Below are 12620 nucleotides of genomic sequence, written 5' to 3'. Positions count from 1 at the left end.
AGGAAGGATGTTGGTAACAGTTTGGACTTGGAATCAAACTCAGGTCTTCAGGCTTGAAGACGGACACCTTTACCTGCTGAGCCATCTCGTCCACCATACATTCTGTCTTACTAAACTCCCATGACAACTCCACCAGGGGAGTCATCCCTTGTCACCCTGCCCCCCCTACACACACTTTATAGATTTGTAGACTGAGGCTTAAAGTCCATTTTGGTGACGCCCCACAGGCTGTACACTGTGGCTCTCAGCCTCAAACAGGTAGCCTATTTCCTTACCCACTCTCAGAACCTTTTGGAGAACTTCTTCAGCGTGTTGGTCCCTCAGTGGTCTCCCGTTGGCCATTCCCTTACCTGACCTAGCATTGAGAGCAGGCACGGATATAGAGATGCTGAATAAATACTCTTAAGCAACCCCCCCCCCCCATACACACACACACACACACGCACGTGCACGTGCATGCGCACACGCGCGCACACACACACACACACACACACACAACACACACACACACTGCGTGATTGATCGGTGCTCCTGCTTTTCTGTGAACCTGCAGGGTAACAGAAAACCTTTGTGGCCCCGCCTCCTCTCCAGGAACCAGCCATGTTTGCTTTCAGGCTCTGCAGCCTCCAGACTCAGGCACTGGGCTGCATTTCCATGCATCCCAAGACTCAAATCCTGACCAGGTCCTCAGCTTCCTGGCAGGGAGGGTGTGCAGAGAGCCCTCCAACCCGGGAGATGGGGCCTCTAAAGTCCAGCTATGAGGTGTCACCATATCTCAAACAACTGCTTCTTTATTGCGTAAGCACACACCAGAAATCCGTCTGCTTTTGGGCAGCGGCTGACGGAAAAACAGGGGGGATTTTCCATGTATTTATTATGTGAAAGATAACATATGGGCGACATGCACAGTGAAATGTAATTAGACATAAAACAAGCCACAGACGGGAGAAGCTGCCAAGAGCCTACGACATGATAATGACAATGCTTTGAGTGGTATCGTTTATTTTACAATCTATCACTGCAGCGGCTTGCCCCGGTCACCTGCTGAACAAGAACAGGCCGTGTAAACACGGAGTTGGAAGCTCATTCGGAGATGCCTTGCCAGGCGTCATCTTTAGTTCCTGTGGCTTTTCCAAGGTAAAGAAAGATTCACCCTGAGGCCCCGGCTGCAAAGGAGCTTGGAGAGAATATGGCAGGACAATGGCTATCTAGGCATGGGGAGACTGTCAGCCCATCCCCCAGCCTCCCCGCTGGACTTGTCCTTCCTGTGCTTCCAGGTGAGGAGCAACGGCTTCCACAGGTGACAGTCTTGCTTTGAGAACTTCCCGGACTTCTGGACTGCTCTGTGCCTCTGGTGCCCACTGTTCAGAATGGGAAAGATCCACACAGGAAGTCTAGGCAAGGTAAATGGTGACTCTGATAAAGAGATGGTGCTGCCCTGGTCCTTCAATGCCAGCCCGTGACAAACGGGAGCTGTGTGGGGTGGGGAAGTGGCTTGGTGGGCAAAACACCTACCGTATTAGCATGGAGGTCTGAGTTTGGATTCCCCGGCACGTGTGTAAAAACCTAGCATGGTACAAAACTCTGTAATCTCATTACTAGAGGTCGTGGGGGGGGGGGATAATTGAATGCTTGCAGCTCATTGGCCAGTCAGTCCAGCCAATCAGTGAGCTCCAGGTTCAGTGAGAGACCCAGTCTCAAAAAATAAGATGGCGGCCGCCGCACATTGACCACCGACATCCACCCAATCATTGATAAGAGTGTGTACTTGTATGGGTGTACACGCACACAAGAGCATGCACACACACACACACACACACACACACACACACACACACACACGCACGCATGCGCGCATCCACATGCACACACATACACAGAGCACAAATGGAAGATCTCTAAAATATATTCACCTAGGAAAGACAGAGCTGCAACAGAGAGATACATGCATAGCAAGCTACATATATTTTGTAAGGGGTCAGGGGTCAAGGGAAGGAAAGCCTTTCAGGGTGAAGTAAGAGAGGTGACCTGGGCTATCTCAATCAATCATTCTTGGCTACAAGGGCTCATAAAGCAGGTGGTATTACTGCCAAGCTCTGACAGGCAGTCCCTGATCGATGTCCTGGCAGAAACTGCAGCAGCCGCTTTCGGTGGCCTTTGTTCATGGCTGAGGTTCTGGCTATCTTGGGGGGACATATCGTGTCACCACGCGTGTGTATATGTGATACCCTCCCAATAGCCTCACGGCTTTGTTCTTTTGTAAGGACCTGACGCCCGCCCGGGGACTCTGAGCTCAGGCCAATCATTCATTTCCCCACCTGCTCTGCTCATCTTTCATCGTAGCAAAACATCAGATTAAGAACCTGAAGTCAACTCCCAGTCTAATTCATTTTTAGATCAGCATTGAAGATCTGCTACGTGGTGCACACCTAGCACTTAGCAAAGGACCCCTCCCCTTGTCCTTGCAGATGATGGCTCCCCACAATTTGTCTATCTTTCCCCTCTAAGCACCTCCCCAGTTGTCCTCAGCTCCTCCCCCGCCCCTTCCTCAGCCACTGCTTTGATTCCGGTTCAGTGTACCACCATTACCTTCTAGTCTGGGCTGGGCAGTCTATCTCTGCTTGCTTCTGTTACTCCCTTCTCTTTCTCTGCACCGTGCTGTGACCTCAGACTCCAGTCCCTCAACACTGGCACCGATTCCTGTTAGTTCTGCCACCACAGTGGCTGGGTAAGGGAGTCAAGGGCTGGATCTTACGCCATCCCTCTTCACAGTCATATTTATGGCAGAGACTGAATCCCCCAGAAGTCTTCAGTGCCTGTGGGGATGTCTCCCTCTCTCACTGGGTACACTGATGGGGTTTCTGGCTTGATTTATTGCTGTGGATCTCTTGGGATGGGGGATGCTTTTCGCCGATGGGTCATCCCACCTCTCTCTAACCACCAGGTTTCTTTGCCCATCAATTGAGCCTCAAGTCAGATTCTCCTGCTGGAATCTCTACGCATGACTCTCCAAAGCACCTCCCAAGTGTGCATCTTCAGTGACCTGTACCTCCCACCATCTCTCTTTTTGAGACAGGGTCTCACTCTGTAGCTCAGGCTAACAGGGAACTCACTGTGTAGCCCAGGCTGGCCTCACACTTGTGTCAAATCTCCTCCCACAGCCTTTCCAAGTGAACAAGCAAAAATACCTCCCCTCCCAGGCATGGATGTCCTACCTTCTTCAGTCGGAATGATGGGGACTGACTTAGTTAAGGTTTCTGTTGCTGCGATAAAACTGAAACACCCAGGCCAAAAGCAACTTGAGGAGGGAAGGGCTTGTTTAGTTTACACTTCCATATCTTGGCCCATCGCTGAAGGAAGTCAGAGCAAGAACCGGGAGGCAGAAAAACGATACAGAGGCCATGGAGGGGTGCTGCTTACTGGCTTACCCCTCATGGCTTGCTCAGCCTGCTTTCTTACAGAACCCAGGACCACCAGCCCGGGGCGAGGGGAGTGTGTGTGCCACCTACAGTGAGCTGGGCCCTCCCCATCAATCATTAATCAATAAAACACACTACAAATTTGCCTGAAGGTAGATCTTCCAGGGGCATTTTCTCAGTTGAGGTTCCCTCTTCCCAAACGATGCTAGTTTGTATCAAGTTGACATAAAGTTTGCTGGTGTGGGGGCATTTCAGCTCTTGCTGGCTTCCCTCAGAGTTCCCTTACTTCCTTCTCTCCTCTCTCTCTCTCAAAAAAAAAAAAACCTACCTCTGTTGTTCTCTCTCCCCAGTCACCTCCCTCCCATCTCCTGCATAAAGCTCTCTGCTTCTCTTTCCAGCTGGACACAGGGTTCTCCCAACCTGGGCCATTAGGGGATGTTGTGTTTCTTTGTGGGTCACTGGCAGCTCCCCCAGCCTGTATCAGGGTAGCTCATAAACAAGCATGTCCGCCCCCTAGGCTGTAAATTCTGACTCTGTCTCTCATCTTGGTGTGGACTGTGTGGATAGCCATTAAACATGCATGCTCCGAGGACAGCTCCAAGGACTGGCTTCAGTACCTGCATCTGTTGCTTTCTAATCCCTCTGACTCGGTCCATCACATTAGCTCTCAGAGCCACGCCGCTCATCTATAAAGTAGCAGGAGGGTGAGCAGTCACATCTGCCAGGTGGGATTGTCAGAAGACAGCATGAAGTAACACACAAGAAACACCTAGCAGGGCAGCGGGCAGATGTAAAGCATCTGTAAATGGAAGAGCATCCCTCCTCCTCCTGTTCCTTCTGCTCCCCCTGCTCCTGCTCCTCCTCCTCCTGCTCCTCCTGCCCCCCCTGCTCCTACTCCCCTGCTCCTCTTGCTCCTGTTCCTCCTGCTCCCCCTGCTCCTGCTCCTCCTGCTCCCCCTGCTCCTGCTCCTCCTGCTCCCCCTGCTCCTCCTGCTCCTCCTTCTCCTGCTCCCCCTGCTCCCCCTGCTCCTACTCCCCTGCTCCTCCTGCTTCTCCTGTTCCTGTTCCTCCTGCTCCCCCTGTTCCTCCTCCTCTTGCTCCTCTTGCTCCTCCTTCTCCTCCTGCTCCTCCTACTCCTCCCCTGCTCCTCCTGCTCCTCCTATTCCTCCTCATTTTTTTTTAAAAGTTCTTTTAAAGCCAGGTCTTGTGGATTCCAAGCTGGAGTCAAACTCATTAGCTGAAGATGACCTTGACCTTCTGATCCTCTTGCGTTCACTTTCCTGGCACTGGGACTCCAGACATGTTTATTCTGTGCCAGGGACAGAACCTGAACCCCTTTGTCTTACTATTCTAAGGACTTATTTCTACCACACGCCAGCAGAGATCAGGGAGGGTAGACAGAATGGCAGACAGGCCAGTGCCTTCAAGACAGGCCCTTCATCAAAACAGCCTTCCCTAGATGGTTGTGTTCATTCCAAAGACAACACTTAGCTTTTTCGTAGAAAGACAAAAGCAAAGAGAGACCAGTGAGTAGCCAGACCTGGGCTCAACTCCACTTTTCTTACTGCAACTGTTTTGTTTTTTTTTTTCTTTCCGAGACAGGGTTTCTCTGTGTAGCCCTGGCTGTCCTGGAACTCACTCTGTAGACCAGGCTGGCCTCGAACTCAGAAATCCGCCTGCCTCTGCCTCCCAAGTGCTGGGGTTAAAGGCGTGTGCCACCACTCCCAGCATTTGCAAGTGTTTTTTCTATCGACCTTTCCAGACTTCCATTGGGATGCCTCTTATGCTATCCCAAGAAGAGATGGCATCCCTGAGACTGACCTGGAAGATGGGACCCTGGACAAGGGGATGACACACCCACTTCCTAGGACCTGCCCAACCTTCTCCAGCCTTGAAGGAGAACCTTGGGTCTATGTTTAGATATTTGACCGTCAGGATACCAGGGCCTGTTGGTACCTGTCTAGCCAGGAAGAAGGAACCGGTACAAAGTCTCTAACCTTTCATTCGAAAACTTCAACTTCTAGATGCATGGAGATAGGAGAAATCATAGTGAAGCAAATACGGTTATAAAATAAAAGACTCCCCAGAGCCCCCAACTCTGAGGGGTTGAGTAGAAACATTGAGTGTCTCTAAAACAATGTGAAATAATCCTGTTAACACTAAAACACGACCCAAAAGCAGCTTCCTTCTCCCATGGAGCACATTGGACAACTGGGGACAATACTAGCCACAGCAGACCATCAGGGGGAGGCAAGCTGTTTGCAAGGTCCAGTGAGGAGCTAAGATGGTAAGAGGCCCCAGAACATTTCCTGGCTCAGAGTGATTCATCAAGTAGACCTAGGAATCTTTTGTATGTGTGCCAAGAACCAGAAAACCAACCCAAGAGACGAATGGCAGAATGAAGCAGCACAAGTTGGAGGTGAGAAGGCTGAGGTCCCTAAAAGTCTGTAAGCTTGTCCTGGCATCCAAGAGTGAGGGGGCCCGAGCTGAGCTCTGAGCCTTGGTGGGCTAGCCTAGTAATCCCCATGGCTTCCTAATCATTTCTCAGAGCAAATGACTCAAGTGTGTGGGTTCCTAATGTGTAGAAACAGGAACTAGGGCAGTTTGGGGCAGAAGGATGATGGGTAGAGGTGGCAGTTAATAAAAATGTGCTAGGGTTTGAGACATTTCTAGAAGGATATGAGGCATCGCTGGCGCCTCTTATACTTCGGATGAAACTCAAGTGCATATGTGAGGACTTCATCCTGTGCCTGGCCCCATCGTCACAGGAGTGACTTCCTGTTACTAAGTTTGCGTTTAGTCATGACTTGGCCAGCTCAGGGCAGAAGGATCCAGAAAGTTCAGTCAGGTAGTAAAGATGTTTGGTTTTTAAAATAACGCCTAGAAAAATCGGATAGAACTCCCCAGTTAAGCAAGGAGGGTGGAGAGGGCTGGGAAAGTCAGGCCCTATTACGTTCAGTCAGATTTCGTGAAAACTTCTGCAGAATCAATCAGAAACTCAGTCAGTTCGTTTCAAAGTCCTGGGAGTCTAGACAGAGTTAAAGCTTCACGTGGATCTAGGTGGACAGTTGGAAATTTGGTCTATCCAAACTCCGGCAGGATTTCAATCTTAGAGTTCAGCTGGGTGAGTGAGTCCAAGCAGTAGAGTCAAATTTTTAGTGGGGTCCATCACCACATCAGCCCAACCTGTTGGCATAAATAGGACCAACATCCAGGTGTCTGACAGGCAGATGGAGGCAGAGGATTGGCTGGCTGTGTGCTATGTCCTGGGGGGTAGGAGACAAAGTACTACCTGAGAGCTTTTGGTCGGATCTTTATCAACAGTGGAAATGGCAAAGCCAGTCAGAGTGTCACTCCGAGATAAGACCCTGCCATTGTCTTGAGGAGACCCCAAATGCCACTTTATAGACCCCTATGGCCCCAGACATGGCTGAGCCATTAGACCTTGTAACACCCCCCCCCCATTCCAACCAATGGGCAGTGAGCTAATATGTCCTCACTTAAAGAACAGTGGCTGGGTGCTTCCACATAGCACACGTTTGTCCCCACATGGCCTGCCTGTCTGTTCTCCCACGCTCCTTCCCCTCTTTGGCCAGAGCCGAGTAGGTGAAGCCAAGAGCTGGCTGGCGCCCCAGCCCGTGGAGGCGTAGCTGGGCTCTGACCCAGTGCCTCAAACAGGTTCCATATGGCCCTCCCGGCTGCCCCTCACTCCCTTTCCCACCTGGGATGTTTCTGAGATTAACTTCTTTTCCTGATTGTCAGCAAACAGCCACAGGGAGGGGTTGCTGATTGCCTCGGAGCCTGACTCGTATGGAATTCTCATCACTAGGCTGGCCAAAGAGGGACCCATTTCCTGGGTAGTTGAAAGAGGGGACATGAAGGGGGCACAGGGCCTTGGGCATGGGAGCAATGCTACCTGCTCCTCCGATGCCATCGCAATGCAGCCTGGTGTGGGCATCAGGCCCTGAGACTCCAGGTGCGAAAGGACTGCGATTTGGGGCTGATTCTCTCTGGAACCAAGAATTCCTTCTGTAGCTAAGACAGGTGTGATGACAGATAAAAGGGGGGACAGCTGGTGTGAGAGGACAGGGAGGCTAAACCACATGCATCACACTGGGAAAGAGCAGTCTCAGTTGATCAGTGGGGGCACTAGAGTAGGGTCCTAAGGCAGCTGCCCTGCTGAGCCTGGCATCTACCCTTTGGTGGCTGGGAGGCCTAGGACTGGGGTATTAGCTAGGATAAGCATCAGGGACATTGCCAGAGCTTGGGTCTGCAGTGGCCATTGCTGGACATTAGCCTTGGCTAGAGCCTCCTCTTTGTGGACTTGCCTCTCTTCTCTGAAATTCTGACTTAAAGGTCTGACTATTACTCCAGAGTCAGCGCTGCACAAACACATCAGATGACTACCATCCAGAGAAAAGCTTGGGAAGTAAAGAGACACTTTGGGTTCCATTCCAGCTATTGTCCTCCTTCGGGGAACCCTGGCCAGTCCTGGAGCCTGAGCATCTTTGCCTATAAACCAGACACAGAACCTGCCCTGGGTACCTGGGAAACCTTCCATTCTCAGCCCCACCCCGCCAGTCCCCAGACTGGTCCAGGGGCAGCTGATCCCCTTCTGAGCTCTTTCTTGGCTGAGCCACGTCCTGGTCTTAACTCTCATCCTCCCTCCATCCTGTCATTCATCCTCACCCAGGAGCTGGGCCCCCAGGTCTGGGGCTCTGGGCATCTGAACAGCCTCCCCGCCCCTCCTCGTGCCCATGCTGCCACATTGTTGGCCCTGATTTGGGAACCTGTGCTCTTGCCTGGGAAGATCAAAGCAGATGCCCGCTTTGTTTTCAGTCATGATATCTGGCTACAGCAGGTGGGGGTTTAGAGTCTCAGCCCTGGATGGCTATCAGGGATCTCACTGGCCATCTTGGTTTCCTCATGAAGAATGGAATCCAGATCTCTCTCCACAGCCCCCAGAATTCCATCTGTGGCATCCTCACAGGCAATAGAGAAGGAGGACAACTTAGCAATGCCAGCCTCCGTTCTCCTCCCAAGCTGTGGGTAGGTGAAGGGCTAATGGCTCACAGTGCTTTGGTTTTTATGGATTTGCAGCCAGAACATCAGAAACACACACACACACACACACACACATACACACACACACACTCACACATTGAGAGGTTGTAGTTTCAAGGGTATCAGGAAACAAAATTTGGGCTGGGAGGTGGTGGTGCATGCCTTTGATCCCAGCACTTGGGAGGCAGAGGCAGGTTGATTTGAGTTTGAGGCCAGCCTGAGCTACAGAGTGAGTTCCAGGTCAACCAGGGCTATACAGAGAAACCCTGTCTCGAAAAAACCAAAGCCAACCAACCAAACAAAACAAAACAAAATTGTGTTGGTGTCTTTGTTAGGGTTTTACTGCTGTGAACAGACACCATGACCAAGATGAGTCTTATAAAGGACACCATTTAATTGGGGCTGCCTTACAGGTTCAGAGATTCAGTCCATTATCCTCAAGGTGGGAACATGGCAGCATCCAGGCAGGCATGGTACAGGAGGAGCTGAGAGTTCTACATCTTCATCTGAAGGCTGCTGGCAGAATACTGACTTCCAGGCAGCTAGGATGAGGGTCTTAAAGCCCATGCCCAAAGTGACACACCCACTCCAACAAGGCCACACTTCCAAATAGTGCCACTCCCTAAGCCAAGCATAGTCAAACCATGACAGTTGGGGAGATGGATTGGTAGGTAATGGTACTTGCTACCAAGTTTGAACCCCAGAACCCACACAGGAGAGAACTGGTACCAGAAAATTATCCTCTGACATTCCTCCTCACATGCATACACGCACACACACACATGCACACACATACATATGCATGCACACACACAAGTCCGTGCTGGTATTTCATGCAGGGTGTCTACTTCAGACTAGGGTGTGAGTAGGTCTGTTAGAAACCCATGACACCCCACAGCTAGACTTCCAGGAGGCTGCATTTCCTTGATTTCTCAAACCCTCAGGGATCCACTCAAGGGTCAGTTCCTGGAAATGCTGATTCATTTCCCAGATGGGTCCCCCTACGTTCTGCTGACTCATGGTGGGTGAGGCAGACCTGTTTCCTGCCAGAGCTCAGTGGCAGAGGCATCCTTTTCCCTCTGCTTCTTGTCACAGAGACAGCTTTGTCTATACTGGGTGGGAGGAGAGGGAGGAGGGGGATGGAGGACAGCAAACATTCCTTTGCGGGTTCTTCTGTCTTCTGAGAGGACCTGCAGGTTTGTGGGGCCATTCAGAGTTGGGTTGCTCCCCCACCCCGGGGTGGGTTGGAGCCAGGAAGGTTCCAGAGTGGCAGAGAGGGGACTTCAGGGCAACCTTGTCTGCATCCAGGTGGAACTAGTTGACTGCTAGAAAGGAAGGAGAGGAAGTGAATAACCCAGGTATATTACTGATTGACTTCCCTGCTTCCATGGCCTTGAGATGAGGCCTCTGGTCCCTCTGTGGCTCTGCCCTGCCCTTAACCGTAGTCTGCTGCTCTCTCTGAGGCTTCCCGGGCCTCATTTCTCCTTTAGATTAGGTTGAGATCCGTGCCCACGTCTCTCTCTCTCTTTTTTTAAAGATTTATTTATTTTATGCATATAAGTACGCCATTGCTCTCCTCAGACACACCAGAAGAGGGCATCAGATCTCCATTACAGATGGTATGTGAGCCACCATGTGGTTCCTGGGAATTGAACTCAGGACCTCTGGAAGAGCAATTGGTGCTCTTAACCGCTGAGCCATCTCACCAGCCCTGCTGAGTCCTTTATCACACACACAGACACACACACAGACACAGACACACAGACACACACACACACACACACACACACATGCATGCACGTATGCATGCCCACATGCACACATGCACACATGCACAGGGGTGACTGGAGTTACCCTTCAGGGACCTTAGCACAATTGCGGCCAGTATTTCTTTGCTACGCACACTCGTCATCACCCATTTTTGAAGATGATATTTGCCGGGCGGTGGTGGCGCACGCCTTTAATCCCAGCACTTGGGAGGCAGAGGCAGGTGGATTTCTGAGTTCGAGGCCAGCCTGGTCTACAGAGTGAGTTCCAGGACAGCCAGGGCTATACAGAGAAACCCTGTCTCAAAAAAAAAAAAAAAAAAAAAAAAAAAAAAAAGAAGATGATATTAGCCCTATGTACCTGATTCACTGTGCTTCCCCAGCCCAACCACAGGTCATAGCAGGTATCCCCAGATATTCAATGATGTGTGGACTGAGGTGAAGATCCAGGGTACCAGGTTGTCACTTCATGTGGGCAAGTCTTTTCTAGCAGAATTTGCCAGGACTAAAGGAATCAGCTGTCCCTAGAAGCAGAGAGCCTCCTGTCCCTGGAGGAATCCAAGCTGAGACCAAGTGACTAGCCGGGGGAAAATGGAGTGCTCAGGACAGGTGAGGAAGGCCAGCTTGGGCCTTGGAGGAATGTGAGTCCCACCCCATCTTCATCTTTTGATCTTTCAGAGCACCTGGAAATGTGGGAATCATAGGAAGTCTAACGTCAAGTGTAATCAACGGAAGAGCCAACACCCCAGGCTGCACTTCACCACCTGGTTCTAAGATTCTGGGGTTGCGGGGAGCAAGTTCCCCTCACCTCAAGGCTCTCCCATCCTGCCTTTCCTTCCCAGGTTCTCCCTGTGCCCCACTGTCTAAGATTTAGGCCCTCTCCATTCTGTACAGAGTCCTCTGTCTGGGTCTCCTTGGAGAGTCCCATATACCCATCCCCCGCAAGGGGACCACTGTCTGCCGGTGGCACGTGCATCTGTCCCCTGGAGGGGGTGGGGGCACTTATGGCTGCTAGGAGTTCACAACTGTATTCTGTGACATTGGAGGCACTGTGTAACGGGGATCTTCCTCACTGTGTCGGTACCAGTTTTCAGATGCCAGATATAGAGGCTCACCCCCTGCCTTAATAAGAGACAGCTTTAAGGGCTATCATATACATCTTCCAGAGCAGTCAAGGTCCTACCTGCAGCCACATCTGGATCAGCCAGTCCTGGCCGTTCCCATCTCCTTTAGGTCCCTGTGGGTATGTCTCCTACAGAGGTTTATGACCTAAGTCTCTGTACCGCAGCTCTCAGAGTCTGTCTGATTTCAAGGAATCCTCCCTAGACCCCCTTTCCCCTCAGCCCTTCCCTTCCGACATCTCAAGATTGTTGTTGTTGTTTGTTTTGGTTTCTTGTTTTGTTTTCATTTGTTTTTGTTTTTTAAAGATTGATTGATTGATTTCATATATGTGAGTACACTGTCGCTGTCTTCAGACACACCAGAAGAAGGCATCAGATCCCCATTACAGATGGTTGTGAGCCACCATGTGGTTGCTGGGAATTGAACTCAGGACCTCTGGAAGATCAGTTGGTACTCTTAACCACTGAGCCATCTCTCCAGCCCCTTGGTTTTTTTGTTTTGTTTTGTTTTGTTTTTGTTGTTGTTATTTTTAATGAGCTCTCTTGGGGCCTGAGGAGAGATGTCTCAGTCAATTTAAAAGTGCTTGTCTTGTAAGCATAACAGCTTGAGTTCAACTCCCAGAATCCATATAAAGACTCTTAAGTAGGGCAGCACACATTTGTAACCCCAATGCTGGAGAAGTGAAGACAGACCTGTCTCTGGGGCTTACCGGTGAGCCAGCCTACTCTACTGGGAGATCCTTGGACCTGTGAGGGACCTTCTTTCACTATAAAGTGGATGGTGTTTGAGAGACATACATGTTTTGGTAACTATCTGCATATACATGTACACATGGAAACTCAAACTCTCTCTCTCACACACACACAGACACACACACTCACAGAGAGAAAGATAGATAGATAGATAGATAGATAGATAGATAGATAGATAGATAGAGAGAGAGAGAGAGCTCTCACCCAAAGAACCCACATGAGATAGATATTCATGGTTAATGATAGCTCAGCAGTCCCTTTCTAAAATGGTCCACTATCTTAGCAAAATGTGCAGAGTGGTAGTGAAAATTCAGAGGTCAGCGGAGGGGTTAATGGGGTAAGATTTGAGGATTTCTGGCTTATCCATGCATCACAAATCACACCATGCCTAGAGCTCCAGGAAGGGCAGAACACTGTCCAGTCCATGACAACTGGCTGGTGAGGCCGGTGCTTGTGAGAGCCATAGACGTCTACCTTAAACCGAGGGACTCTTAACCC

General features: G+C 50.6%; 1 long non-coding RNA gene across 1 annotated transcript; it reads left to right on the top strand.

Moving 5' to 3' along the window:
* The first annotated feature begins 863 nt into the window (after positions 1-863).
* LOC116075144 lies at positions 864-11134 on the top strand. Its single transcript, XR_004112438.1, has 3 exons — positions 864-1137; positions 1278-1403; positions 10927-11134. It is a non-coding gene; the product is annotated as an uncharacterized LOC116075144 (long non-coding RNA).
* The last annotated feature ends 1486 nt before the right edge of the window (positions 11135-12620 follow it).

This window comes from Mastomys coucha, unplaced genomic scaffold (genome assembly GCF_008632895.1).
Source record: "Mastomys coucha isolate ucsf_1 unplaced genomic scaffold, UCSF_Mcou_1 pScaffold3, whole genome shotgun sequence".
NCBI lineage: Eukaryota > Metazoa > Chordata > Mammalia > Rodentia > Muridae > Mastomys > Mastomys coucha.
Note: the sequence above shows the minus strand (reverse complement) of the source record. Positions and strands in the feature narration are given on the sequence as shown.